Source organism: Fukomys damarensis, unplaced genomic scaffold (genome assembly GCF_012274545.1).
Source record: "Fukomys damarensis isolate Sample0158 unplaced genomic scaffold, DMR_v1.0_HiC HiC_scaffold_24, whole genome shotgun sequence".
Classification (NCBI taxonomy): domain Eukaryota; kingdom Metazoa; phylum Chordata; class Mammalia; order Rodentia; family Bathyergidae; genus Fukomys; species Fukomys damarensis.
The window spans coordinates 31603668-31619251 of record NW_022900936.1 but is presented as its reverse complement, the minus strand read 5'-3'; the positions used below and the strand labels follow the sequence as shown (position 1 = coordinate 31619251).

General features: G+C 34.4%; 1 long non-coding RNA gene across 1 annotated transcript; it reads left to right on the top strand.

The window, feature by feature from the left end:
• The first annotated feature begins 2155 nt into the window (after positions 1-2155).
• LOC104847443 lies at positions 2156-14531 on the top strand. The gene is made up of 3 exons (XR_776157.2): positions 2156-2588; positions 2877-2982; positions 14342-14531. It is a non-coding gene; the product is annotated as an uncharacterized LOC104847443 (long non-coding RNA).
• The last annotated feature ends 1053 nt before the right edge of the window (positions 14532-15584 follow it).

Below are 15584 nucleotides of genomic sequence, written 5' to 3'. Positions count from 1 at the left end.
GAACATTCAGCACACTGCAGAGGCACTGCTAGGAGACACTGGGACACCATCTCCTTACAATTAGGTAATCACAAAGAAAAAGATTAAATTCTGGGAAAAAATGCATTTCCCTTTTTTCGTAAAAGCACAAACATATCTGAGTAGCTTATTAAACTGGAAATCATTTCAATAGGTGGATTATACAGAACTGGTAAGAAACTGTGAATTCAGGCCAGTCATAAAAATTTGCTAAAGCTTGCCATCTAGAGGTCTAGACAGATATGATTTGGAATATACTTTCAATACAGTTCCTACAATATAAAGTCCCAATATTTATATATTTAATATTTTAAATAAAATGAAGATGAGGGTAAAGTGAATATTTAATTTGTTACTAAATCTACACATGACATTTTTAAGTTTTGGACTTTTAAATGAATACAAAGTTGCTTCTTTTTTTTTTTTACTTATAAAATTTGGTTGCTATTATACAAGTCATTTAGGCAAGCTGGTTTTCAAATTTCTTCACATTGTAGGAAAACAATAAATTAGAGGTGGTAAATGTGGTATGGTGTATGTAATGATTAACATTTTCTTGACTATCAAAACTGTCTGTCTTGGGGTTATTTGCATTCCTGGTGAGTACTGCTGTTTGATGGATGGAAAAAGAAAGTTGTTCATGTCAAACAACTACAGGAGTATGGTAAGCAAAAACTGTTGATAGCAAGAAAAAAAGGCATTAATCTATAACTAAATATTAAAGCCCCATGTGAGTGTGTGTGTGTGTGTGTGTGTTTTCCCCTTTTGGTACCGGGGATTGAACTCTGGTCCTTGCACTTGCGAGGCAGGCCACCAAACCGCTGAACTAAATAAATCCCCAGCCCCTGTGTGTGTGTGTTTGTGTATATGTACGTGTGTGTATATGTGTGGATTTATGTAAACAATGCAAGTTATTGATTTTGGTACAATAGGCAGTCATATTGCATAGGCCATTGCTACATTAGGTGACATTCTGGAAGCATTTCTCAAAGCTTGCAACTGTGTTTCCATGAATGCTTTATAGTTGTCAGCTCATCACTACTAAAAAAGAGGATAATGAGCTTTAAAATGTAGGTTATAGGGCCACAGTAGAACTTACTTCTAATGAAAACTTTCCTATCAACTGAGTGGAAGGTTATGAACTTTAAATTCTTGCTATGTCACAGGGTGTTGGCTATGGCAGAAAGATAGACAAGATGTATGGTTACTGCCATTATTGGTGTTTTAATTTGTCAGGAGGAGGTAATGAACATTCCATATGATTGGGACAAAACTATTCAATTTTAAAAGCAGTGAAAAATATTGAAAGCTTTTCATTATTGTCATTATGGCCGCTGTTCCATACCAACATTAGACTGTTCAACTTCTCCTGTTTTAACAGAACTTCATTGTGGATATGGGAAGGGGATCTGGGGAGGTGGGGAGGTGGGAGAGGAGGGAAAAGGAAGTACGACGGATTAAGATGTGATGTGTATGTGTCCTTACTCCCCCATGGATATATTTATTTTGGATCACAAGTGCATATTAATAAAAGGACATGCCTTTAAATTAAAGTCAACCTTTAAGATAGAATATCATCTCATAAAAAGTACTATTTTCACATGATTTCAGGTTGCAGAATTCCTATATGGGGAAATGTGTTGTTTTGAGATGTGAAATTGCTATAATAAAAGTAACTTTATTTAGTAGCAATAATATATGCATTTGTAATTAAATATGTCATGTTATGGTATAATTAATTGTTTGGTGTTCTTACATTGACCTTCAGGAAAAGAGTGGCCAAATATTACAATATCATTTCAGCATTTGTCATTTTTTTCTTTTATTGAGTTTATTGGTACATTTTAGGGATACAGTACAGTTACATTCATCACTGGGATCTTGTACCTCTACATGACAGGTCTTGGTTCTCATTTTTTCCCCTTGTCCCTGACCTCCATTCACCCCCTCCTCCCCTCCCAATTTACAAACACTTTATTTCCATTTTTTCATTTTCTCATATTTTTCCCTTATTACCTTTCCCCTACCCTTCCCACTTTCCCTACACCTTTGGCCCTTTTCTTCCCATTTCATACTGTCAGTTGTCTCATTAGGATCTTATGTGCTAGTACAGTTTATTTACACTAGAGAAACTATTCGGTATTTACACATGTGACTTATTTATTTCACTTAGGAGTATCTCCTGTGAGAGGCAGTGTATTGTGTTGATAAAATATCCAAGGCAATTTGCTGACAAATGTTATGCCAGCAGCAGTGAAATTCTGTCTCTTCATTCCAGAGACCTCATATCTTGAAATCAACTTAAAAACAGTAATAAGGTTAAAAGATAGCTCAATCTCTGTGCTCATCGGTATTTGGCGACTGCGCGAACTGTGACTACCCCAGGCTGTTTGTTCCTTATGCTCTATTTACAGGCTACTAATGATAGCAAACATTTTATGTTAACAGTATCCAGATCTTATGATGAGGAAAACTTGATGGGGCTATTGCCTGAAGGAGAGACACTTCTTGAACTTAAAGCAACTCCTCTATGGTCAAAACGTGTGGCTTATAAGACTTCTTTAATTCTGGTAAGTTGATAAGCATCATAATTCAGTACAGGATCTTTCTGCCTGCAGAAGCACATCTTACCACTGTGACTGTAATTGTGTGCATGCAGATATGTATGCATGTGTATGTTTGTTGAGTGGTTTGCTATGCTGCTTTGTCTTCAAAGATAATATTTTATATATTTGAGTAGCCTTATTATATATTCATACTGTTGCCTTGTGAGGAAAAGTAATTAATTTTCTTTTGAAAATGGAATCTGCTAATTTAAGTTTCATATATTTGTATGCTAATATATCTCATACATTTAGATTCTTTGAAGGTTATCTCAGCATAGTGGTGGATCTCATGTCTCTGAAGTTGGATAATTTAGGTTCCTAGTCCAGCTCCCCTACCTGCCTACTTCTACAAATTTGGGTAAGTTAGTTAAAAATCCTTCTGTGACATGATCATCTCTGATGTAAATAGAGATAATTTTGCATATACACTGCAGGATTTCTGTGCTAAAAGAATGACTGAATATCAGAGTCAATAAATGCTCACTTTTAGAATGATATTTAATCACCAACCTATAGCCTGGGAACCTGCTCATGTGGTTTGTTTTCCCAACTAAAATCTCTACGCTTTTTGGCAAGAGACTCACAGGTAAAAATGAACAACTGCATTTTGCAAGATTTTGAGGCCTTTAAGTATAAAAGGCAAACTGAATTTTGATTTGACAATCTTCCACAGTAATTTTACAAATACACATTTCCTAAAGATCTAAATATGCACTCTGGAATATAGAACATAATATTGAATAATGGTGAAAGGTAGTGTAATGTTATAACAATCATTCATATATATATATTCATATTCATATATATATGCTACCGTAACCCAGGCAGTAAATATTATAGGCATCAATGAGGTTTTACTTGATGTTACTCAGTGCTATCATTGTGGCATGAAATCACCTGTAAATGGTATGAAAAAAACGATCATAGTTATGGTACAATGAAAATTTATAGACACTGAAATTTGGATTTTCATATATGGAAAATATCATTCTTCTTCTAATTTTTGTAAGCCCATAGCATATACAAAAATACATGATAAGCCACATTAAGTTCCTAGGCCATACTTTGTAGACCTTTGCTTTAGAGTATGTGGTTAATGATGATCTTAAGAAATTATATATCCATCTCCCTAGCTATGTAAAAATAGATTAGAAGAGACTATACTATCAGATAGGATTGAGACAGACTCTGGTAGACTTTGGAATAACAGAAAAAGGTATTTAAGTAAATAACCTAATCAAGAGATTTTTCTGGTCCTTGCTCTTGTGAGGCAGGTGGTGGAACCACTAAGCTAAATCCCCGGCCTGAGATTTCTTTCTTTATGTTTAAGCAAAATTAAAAAAAAAACTGATACAAACAATGTTATATGTACCTAGCGGAGATTATAGCAAGAATGCAGAAGGCAAAACTTAGTTGAAGTAAATAATTAGCATATTTCTGTCCTTATCAAATATCAAATAAGAAAGATGTTGACTTGGGTGTTAACTTTTTGTATTGTGAACGATTTAAAAAAACCAACAAAACTCGATAAGCAGTTGCATTTAAGAACAAAACTAGAGGAAATAGCTAAATAAGACAGAAAATTTATTATCTAAGTCTACAAGTGGGATATAATGAGAATATAAGATGGAAAAGGGCATTCATAATTTTAATACATAGCTTCTCTAGACCAAGTGGCTGAATACATTAGATCTTTCAGCTTTTGCACAAAGATTCACAAAGGAGAGCTGTCCAAGGATTTTGCTTTTTGATAAGTCATTATTTTAGTTTTAATACTATGAGAAAGTAAGACAGTAAGTCTGTTAATGATTGGAAACTAAATGAGATCATTATAAGGCTTCCATGTCAGTGAGTAACACAAGAAAAAGTTTTCAAAACCCTACATATAAAACTGAAGCACAGTAGTTTAATAAAACAAGGACAATATACATATATTTGTTTTTCTTCTGTTATTATATAATGAGGGGGAAACCGGTTTGTTCAGATCCGATTTCCTGACATTTTTGTAACATAACATTTAAGGATATGCATCCTAAATAAAAGCATTTACCAGTACCCAGAATTACTGAGAACTGAATAGCTCAGCATTCAATAGAAAACTCCATTTCCCATCTATCATATCTCATTTTCTTCAAGGGACAACTATCTCCCTTTGTTCCCATGGTGTACTTTCTAATCCAACAGTTATGAAGGGGTATTGTGGTTCTATGAATAATAATAGAACAGAGCCTTGGAACTAGGAAAGTTTAACCTCTCATTTTCTCTAATAAAAACTGTTCTTTTAAACAAACTATTATTTTAAGCAGCACATTTTCTGTTTCCCTGGAGATTGGAGGAATGATAAAGCATGTTAAATTTATTAGCTTGTATTTGGTAGTTGACATATGAATATATATGAAGCAGTTTGGGTCCTTGTGAGTTCTCTTTTTGTGATTTGAACAAACAATCACTTCCCAATGGCCTTTTTCAGCCAAGAAATAAACATGTTTCTTTGTTTCAGTGTAATGAAATTATGTTCACCTATCACTTGGTGTGCAACATCTTTATGCCTTATGCATGCATTTAGTATGTGACTGGCAGAGTAAAAATCTTCTGGCCACGAGGAAGACAACTAGAAGGCTGATTAATATAAAAAGGGATTATAAGGAGAAATCATGAAGAAATCTGTTGTAAGCATATTGTAATGACTTTGTATTAACCTAAAACATACTGCTACATATTAAACTTTTTATTCAGGATATAATACAAGAGTGTTTTGAATACCAGATATGTTGTATAGACCTCACATGTGACACATCACATTAATCTGATGAAGCATTTCAAAGTGGTGACCACTTGGCAACTATAGTGGATATTATGGCTTGTGTTTAGATATGCCCCCAAAGCCTCATGTGGTCCAAGGTGGCTTTTTCAGAAGTGGCTGAATCTAAAGTGTGTGATGCTGGGATTAAGGGCATGTAACTACTAAATCAGTATAATGATTGGTTTGGCAGCACCCAAATCCTAGTAATCTGGATAAGATAAAAGGGGCAGAAAGATGCTGGCAAGGGTCCCTTGTTTTTTTTTTGCTACTTTGTGCAAGCCATGTTGCGCTCCTCTGTGATGCCTTTTTGCCAGCCATCCTGCTTTGGAGCCAGCCGGTTATGCACTGAAACCTCTACAAACTGTGAGCCAAAATAAACCTCTCCCCTTTTAATTTTCGACATTGTGCATTTTGTCCCTGCTCCAAGAGAAAAGTAACTAACACAGTGAATTTTATAAGATCATTTTATTATTTATTTATTATTAAATATCTCTGGGAAATATCTAGGTGTTCAGCTCCTGAGATCTAGGGATGCATCTTATTTATAATTATATGGCCACTATTTACCACAGTGCCTGACAACAACACCCTAGTACTCAACTATTTTTTGAAAGAATAGATTAGCAGATAGTTGAATCTGTATCTACTTCAGTGGGGTTAAGGATAATATATAGAGTATCTGTGATTTCACAGGATATGATTGTAGATTAGTACATTAGTTCCACTGTGAAATGTATTTACCTTCATATTACTATGGGTAATGTCTTTAGTCCTTTCATAACAATACAGAAAGTCCATTAACTACCTAAGTACATATTTCTGTATACTGAATCAGGCAGATTTTCTGGGCAGCTGGTTTTCTATATTCATTTCTTGCTATTTACTCCTGTCTTTTCAACCTGTACACAATTTTCAAAATGTAAAACAGGTTACTTGTAAGGTAATTTACCTTTTTTTGGTACTGGGGATTAAACTCAGGACCTTGTGCTTGTGAGGCAGGCACAGAACCACTGAACTAAATCTCTGGCCCTAATTTACCTTTGAGTAGTTTGATTCTCCTACTATTGTATTTTATAATGCATGTACTTCATAAAAATGGTAGCCATCGATCCCAAAATAGTGTGTAGGCTTCTTATTCCTGCAACAACAATGCCTCCCTCCTGTAGTTTAATTGTGATAGTTGGTATAAATGTTATAACTTTTGAAATTGTTAATGATAAACTTTAAAAATTTATTTATAAAATTATAAGGAACTATAAGTTATCTAATGCAATATTAAAATGATGTTATTCTGCAAATCACAGTAAAACAATAAAATAGCTTCAAATACTTTCTTTTCACTCTTCCTGAAGCTACTGATACTTTTTATAGTCTGTTTTGTGATAAGATGTTCATTGGTGTAGGTGTTAAAGTAAGGGAAGAAAAATTTCTACAGATACAGACTTCCATTCTGCCCTGAAAAAATTTTTATGGTATCCGGTTGTTACCAGAGCCACCAGCCTAATAACTCTCAGTTCTCCTTGGTATCTTTTTTTCTTTTCTTTTTTCCTTTCTATTTATACCTGGAGCCCTCCAACAATAACTTTTCTGAATTCTCTTTGAATTTCTCTCAATTTTGTTTTCAAATTTTCTTTGTTTATCCCATACAAAATTGTTCTTTAGATTTGCTTTATTAGACCCTCCTCATCCATTTTACACTGTTAAAGTTACCTTTAAAATTTCTTTCTAAAATTCTGGCCTGCTTTAATATTCTAATTCTGCATATACAAACACCAACAGGTAGCTCCTCTACTTGAATGTTGGATTGTCAACAAAACTAAACGTATCTCTTTCCTGAAGAGCTTAAACCATCTATTTACTCAAGGACCATAAATCTATACTATCTCTAGCTCATCATTGAAATTTAGATTTTAGAGGTCACCTTTATTTCTCATTTTTCCTAGCTGCCTGTATTCTAGAGTGGACACCTTTAATGATCACTTTGTGCCTTATTCAATTTTAAGTCCTGGGAAATTGAACCTGGGAAATTGAATCTGGAATTGTTCTTAATTTACTGAGTCAAAATGAAAGATGTTATGAGAAAAGAATAATCAGTAGATGGAGAAAACTAATGGTCAGCTTATAATTTATATTAGGGCTTTAAAAAATAGTGGGATCTTGCCAGAGAAAGAAAGGAGAGAAAGAACAAACAAGATCTCACGTTTCCATATTCTAGACAGTTGGTCATACTATTATTCCTACAATGTCTTTCTTCATTGTATCTACTTGTCACTGCACTCTAGGATATGTAGATGGTCGTCTTGCTCAATATTGCTTTATAATTGATTACCAATGTGTGTGTGAATGACTGTGAACTTAAATTGGAATCATTATATTGTTTTATTACATTTATTATTTCCTGTTAGCATTAGCACTGTATTTGGTACCAAACATATTTGTTAAATTAAGACAAATTATATCAGAAAATATACTATTTAGGACAGAAAAAAGTGCTCTTTATACAGTGAATTTCAATTTAATCATGCTTTTTCTGCAATATGATTCACACTGATACAAAAGTCAAGAGCTGATATTGGAATTATTCTTATTTAATTATTATCATTTTAATTGTCAGACTTATGTGAAACATATTTCAATACACTTATACAGTATGTGAGCAAATGTGCAAACAAGCAAGAGTGGTTAGCATTTCTATTAAACATTTAATTTATTTTCTATTAATCTATAATAATTATAGATATTTACGTGGAGCATTGTGATATTTCAAGAAATGTGTATAGTACATACTCATCAAATGGGAGTAATTAATGTTTCTATCTCCTTATTACTCCATGTTTGAGGCCTTTGAGCTCCAGTCTTCTAGTTGCTTATAAGATACATCATAGGTCATTGTAGATTATAGTGTTCTCACTGTTCTGTAAAATACTAGAATTTATTACTTCTATCTAATGCTGTTTAGGTAATTGTTATCTACCCTTCCCCACTCCTCCTTCCTCCAATCCCTCCTGTCCTCTAGTAAGCACTACTTTTCAATCTTGTTGACTATTTTTTAAAATCTGTTTAAAGAAGTTACATGTTGAATTTGTCTTTCTGTGTCAGACTTATTTCATTTAACATATAATGTCAAATCATAAAATGCAAGTGCCTTTTAGCCAGAAATAATCGGTCTCTTTACATGTGATACCCACAACAAATGTTATGACCTATTATTCCAGAATGTTGTCAGTCATTAAGAAGTTGAAGTTTAATCACAAGTGGCAATTCAATTATAGTGATTAACTGTTGCCTGGATCTTCACATTCTCCTAATCTTTTGTTCTACAGTTTTCCAACTGTGAATAAGACTTGCTTCATTGTCAAAATTAAAGAAAATGTGATTTTTACTGATTCATTTACTTAAATATTTTGTGGCTGTAGAAATAAATATACTACATTTAATATTTATGGAGTGCTTCTAATGCACTAGCCACTTTAAATATATCATTTCTCTTAATCTTTGTAGCTACTCTATGAATTATTCATCCCATTTTATGGATGGACTGTAGTATCAGAGTGATAAAGTAATTGCCTGACTTTATAGGCCTAGGAGTTAGAAGTACTGTGTTTGGGAACAAGGTCTGACAACAGCTCAGTTTTTATCATTTGCACGTTGCCCTGACTACTTAAAGGAAGTGAATATAGATAGGTAGGTCAGTAGGTAGATAGATAGATAAATAGATAGATAGATAGATAGATAGATAGATAGATAGATAGATAGAATGAAAGAGTTTTGGATATGCTGCCAAGTTGTTATATTATTTCAAGTTGAGATTAACCAGTGGAGCTCAATTTGAGAATGGGCTCCTTGTCTTTTTATTGCTACATGCAGCAAGCCATACTTTTTTGAGAGGAATATCCTTCACATACCATGGCTGGAAAATAATCTTCATCACTGGTGCTGCAGTAAACCTGAGAAGACAAACGGAACTAGTCCTTATAATCCTCTAAATTCTAACCTTCCTCCTCCTCATAGTAACATTCCTAGAATGTACTACCTTAGTCTTGATACCATTTGTCATGTCATTTCTTCACAAATTCATTGTTATCTTCCAAAAAGTATAAAATCATTGTTATTTGCTTTTATCTTTAGACTTAATTCTCTTTGTAGATCCCCATGTGTCTTAGTTATTTTTCTTGCTACCGAAACAAAATACCACCCCCACCACACACACAAGTTAAAAAAGGGAAGGTTTATTTTGGCTGACATTTTATAGAGGTTTCAATCTATAGTTGTCTGGCTCCAACGCAGGACAGCATGGCAGAGGGGCTTCTCAGAAGGGAAACAGTCCATGGCAGAGAAGGTAGGAGGGAGCAAGCAGCAAGCAGCTGCAGAAGCAGCAGCAGGCTTGCTTTGTTTCTGTCCCTTTATATTTCATCCAGGATCCAACCATATTGATTGGTGCCACCCACAGCCAGGATGGAGCTTACATTATTCACACTCAGAGCTATGTTAAACCAATTGGTTATCGTACACCCTTAATCCCACACACCCTAATCTAGTATCCCATAGGCATGATTGAGCCATTTCCCAAGAGCCCCACCTATAAGCTCATGAAACTTTGGGGCATATCTGCATACAAACCATAACACCGTGTATATGTAGTGATACTGTTCGCTTATTAATCAAGTTGTATTAATTATATTCCTCCATCCAGCCAATAAGGAAGCCCACATAAGAATTCAAGGAAGGTAGAGACCTCTCCCTCTCTTACAATTGGAACATGAATTCAGAAAAGGCTAATGCTTACATATGTAAAAATCATAAATCGAGAAAGTTTTGTTTATTTGTTGCACTGTATATCATGGGAAAAAGTTGTGAATTAGTGTAGAACTTACATTTAGATATTACCATTGTACCATTCTCTAACCTCTAGATCTAATATTTCGACTAACAGAGTTGGATTAGGTGAATTTCATGGATTCATCATTCTAACGATTCTAAATCTTCATTGTCAATAGTCAAATGGAATGTATTTAGCAAAAAGGTAGAATAAATATTTTCTCTTAGAAGCCAAGATGGATGTTTAAGAAAACATGAGCATTCTTCCTATCTATATAATATTTTGTCATTGTTAGCTTTAATTACCATTATACTAATAAAACAGTCATTTGAAAACTTGGAAGTGACAACAGCCTTAGTAGTTTCACCTCTCATATAGAAATCTTTTTGTTCCCTTCTCATTGAATCAACATGCTGTTTTCGTTTTACATAATAAACACATTCATTTAGGAACACAGAGCTTCTCAGCCTTGGCTTCACCCCTACCCACCATGGTTTAGCGCAATGGCCTCAAAGATACTTCTTTTTTTAAAAAACTGTCTTGTATACTCTCCCTTTGCCTTTTTGGAGTATTATATATCTAAGTGACAAGTATCTTACAAATATTTGAGATAAACCCTCTACCTCTATTCAGTACAACAGAAATATTCAAACAGTAATTATCAATGCCCCTGTTTACCTGTCTGGTATCAGGGAGAACAGTAGCCCCTTACCTTAATGGGCTCAGTACATTGTGGCTGATTACTGTCCAGGGCACCATTATTGGTGACTTCTCTTGTCATTGGTTTAGAGTTTTCAGGGAGAATACTGGTCCAAAAACAGGGCTACTGTGGCAAATCCAATAATCATTATATATTATTATTCACTTACAAGCTGATGAGTATTATGTTAAGATTCAAAAAACCTTCTAGAGATAATTTTCAAATAAATATATGATTAATCATTTTCTACATGTTTTCACCTTAAAAATTAGGTGGAATATCATTTTCACAAAAAATTTTTGGTATTTTAAACATTTTGAATGCTCAGCTCTCAAAATCTGAATCAACTCATCAGAAAATAGAAATCAGGTAAACCTAAGTCCATAAGTTTCCTAATTAGAATGTAAAACACCTTTGCACCAGTTGCCCCATTTTCATATGAAAACAAATTGGCTGTCTTTTTTTTTTTCTCCTCAGTGAATTCATCAAATTGGAACTAAATTACTTGCTTGATCATTATATGTGCATCACTTACATTACACAAGAAGTGTCATTCACGAGTCAGTGTTCAGGGAATGGAGTAGACTTTGCTTTGTGGAGCTGCTGTCAGTTTTACTGCCCCTCATATTTAGCATGGCACTCACCTGCCATTGTCAACAGTGCCAAATCCGAATGGCACTAGTTATGCAGATGGAGAAGGAGGAGTGGGAAATAGTCACTGGATCAGGGGCAGCTCAGAGGGAGCCAGGGAGTGGCTCCATCCATAATGTGTACATCGCTTTCTTCAATATCACTAACCCTACTCTCTAAACATTGTGCTTTTTAAATAGTGTAAGATAGGATACATTTGTATCATTGCCTTTAAGGAGTAACCATGGCAAAAATGCTCCTTTTCCTGTCTTTTCATTCTCTTTCGGATGTGAGATTCAGAAATGCTTTTGCGCTTGCTTGACAAAAGAAGCATTCCTTCACCCCCACTAGTGCATCTCTGGGTAACGAATGATCACCTTTCCATGACATCTTTTCCTCTTCAAGTACCTTCTATATTAAAATCCTGCTTTACACAACCTTTGCATGGCTCTGCATATGAAATACTAAAACGTCATCAGTTTTAATGAAATAGTCAACCTAGTATTTGAAGAATTTATATTTATGGCCCATAGACTAGCTACCCTCCAACATGAGCTAGGTGATGCATTTCTAGGACTTCAAATTAATCCTTTTCATTACAGGAGTAGGTACCCATGAAAATGAATAGAAATTGCTGATCTCATTAAAGGCTGAATTGAAACCAATTCTAATGGTGGCAGTAGCTACAACCTGTGATAATTTCCCTAGCTGCTATATGAGTTAAATCCTATAATTACTTTTAAAAAATCTAAATAGCATAATTTTAGGTTGCATTGTATTTTTTATGTGTATATTTGTATGTGTGTTGGAGGACTAAGTACAAAGATGTATTTAAATAAGCCTGAATTTAACTGGGTTGGCTTGGATTTTACATTCATAAGGCTTTATATATGTCTTTTTGCAGACAGAACTTTTTCCTTGTAATTCCTTCTGATTCTCATTCTCATTTTGAGAGACTGATCCTTAGATTATGACTCTCGTTATAAATGCATACTATGCTAGAGGGCTATTTTTATGCTCACAGACTGAAATCATTCGGGGAGTTTAATTTCTCTGCTGTAGTTCGAAACAAATTTTTAAATTTAAAAAGATGAAGACATTTGTCCTTGCCCTAGGGCCTTGATTTAAGGTTTAGACAGAAGGTTAAATATCAAAACTTTAATATAAATCAAGAGCATGCATTTCAGAACAAAGGTCTGGCACCATCTGCACAGGCATTGATTCCTCTAGCTGGAGGGCTGGAGAGTCTGTTTATAAAAGAATACACAATTTAGACAGAACAAGTGCTCTTCTATCAACTAGAAGAAAAGAGTCGTGTTCATTTGTCATCACAAGCATACCGTTTCCTTTTTGGTAAGTTAATGCCCTTCCTTAAAACGAGATTAGTCCTGGAAAGTAGAGAAATTGGAGCCGGCAGGCAGCATCCCAGAGTAGAACAGATTTGAAATTCTTTAAAAGCCTATGAGTTCAAACCCACTCAATCTTTTCACAATATCACCAGAGAATACTGGTATATTCATATTATCCAGCAGTTTTATTTTGGAATCATGGTCACATAACTTTTTGTAGTAACAGACTGTATGTAAATAGGCATCAAGTCTCAGTAGAGAAGCAGTGTGGAAAATTGTTGGTTAATTCAGTAAGAAAGCAAGCACAAAGACCACAAGAGAAAGAAATTAATCTTAAGATATGACAGGAAGGGTCATTCCTTGATTTTAGCTAATGTCTGTCTTCTACAAGATGACCCTGGTTTCTTTAATAACTTACCCTCAAAATTACATGCAATGGGTAATTATCTTGATAGAGAATTTAAATTCAGCCTTTGATTCCTCTCATAGATGAATCTCATACTATGAACACAAGGATAATAATAGGCCAAGGAGCATTTAAATATTTATACAGATTCTACTTCAATTTATATTTGGAAACTTTACAACCCTGGAATATTGTTTCTCTTCTCACTGCCAATAATTTCTTGGGCTTCGAAAGTGAACATGTTAGTACAGAAAGGCAATGTAAAAGCCCAATGACCTTAGAGCTTTGAATAAAGAGAATTCTATTAAACTTTCATTTATAAGTCACAATCAGGGAATTGACTGAGAATAACAACATGCACCATAAGGAAGTTGAAAATTGTTTCAGGTATTATAATGAAATGAAATATACATACTATGCATACTATTTAAAGAATTTTAATATTTCTTTAATACCTTTGAAGTCTCTTAGAAAACTAGCAATAATTTAGGATCTTCATTAATAGCATTACAATCTTGGAGAAAAAAATGAGTGGTGAAACTTTCTGGCTATTTGAATTGAGGACAAAAATATGATAAATAGGTTAATTTGTTTTGTATCAACCAATGATTTAGACTTCCTTTCAGTGAGGTAGCCCAAGGTATATTATTGGAAATATGATACTACTGACCTTATTTTTTACATAGTTTTGATTTTAAAAAATATAGTCTAGGGAGACACATACTTATAGCTGGACAAGCAATTAGCAAAAAAGGAAAGCAGGTTGAAAAGACACAATGTGATATGAAATTTAAAATTAAAAAGAGAGCACTGTGTTGTACTTGGTTCAATTCTGGCCTGAAAGCAAACTACCTTAGTGGTTTGCAACACATAACTGAGTCACAGTTTCTGTATCCGTGAAATATAACTCACAGTACATTTGCTTGCTGCAGGTGTTAAAGGAGACTGTATATGTCAAGGGCTTGGGATACAGTGCTCATGCTCTGTTTCCACTCTGATTGCCCTTTTAGGTGACAGAAAGGTCAAAGTCCAACTGTTTTTCTCATCCCAGCCTATTTTAAAGGCCACAGAAGAGAGAGATTTCTCCATTTCCGACTTCTTGGGTGTTGCTTGTGGCAGAGAAGCCAGCCAGAAGGTGAGGCAGAACTTCACGGACGTGCAATCTCATGATTTATTACAAGTGCCAATAAGACCCGAGTCAGTGGCCAAAGAAAATGGTATGCCATACCCTAGAGCTCAGTTGAACTTAGAGATACAATTTGGCCTTTTTATTTTTAACTCAAAAATTATTCATGACCTTTCTGTTGTGTTCACAACACAAATTCCTTCTTAATCTGTTTCGCAGCCTACCCTTCACCCCTCAGTGGATCTAAACAGACCTATGCCATTCAGCCTATGGTTCACTTTGAATTTCTAATCACCATTATGAAAGTATTACCAAACAGATGGACATTCTCGAAACTGAAAATGGGGGTGAGGGCTGCTTTGGGCGGTCTCTCCTGAAAATAGTCACTTTCATTGTTTACATTTCTCTTCATTTTCTGTGCCTAAAACGATGCACCTACAATGTCCCACTCATTCTCTGCTTGACCTCCACTCTTATTTCTACAATTTTTTGTATGGTTGTTTATAGCCTGCATCATTTCTTATGAATTTATACATTTAAACTTATATTTTTGTTCCTAGACAGCTTTGGTTCTCTTTTGGCTGCTGTTCCAGTACAACAGCTTTCTGCTATGAATCTTCCCTGCCAACTGCTATTACTTCTCCCATATTCATAATGGGTATTCAATAAACTGATAGTAAAAAGTAATCGTTGTGTAACTAATATAGTCAATTAGTTTTTAGCCTTGCCCTACTCAATAAAAAACCAAGACTATTTTTTATGAGGAAATGTCAAAATAAATTAATTTGGGGTTTATATACAAGGAAAATTAAAATAACGCCTTGTAGAGATATCTGCACTTCATAACTGCAGTGTTTTTATAATTGAACACATTTTGTTATACACACACACAATGGAATATTATTCAGCTTTTAAAAATGAGAGCTTTTTCCCTTTTCTTCCTGTTTCACATTATTAATTATACAATTTGAACCTTATTTACACTTTTAGCTTTTTACACCAGAGGAACTATTTGGTATTTACATGTGAGGAAAGGAAAAAATGGAAACAAAGTCTTTGTAAATAGGGAAGAGTGGAGGGGGTGAAGGGAGGGTAGGGAAGTGGGGAAAATGTAAGAACCAAGATAG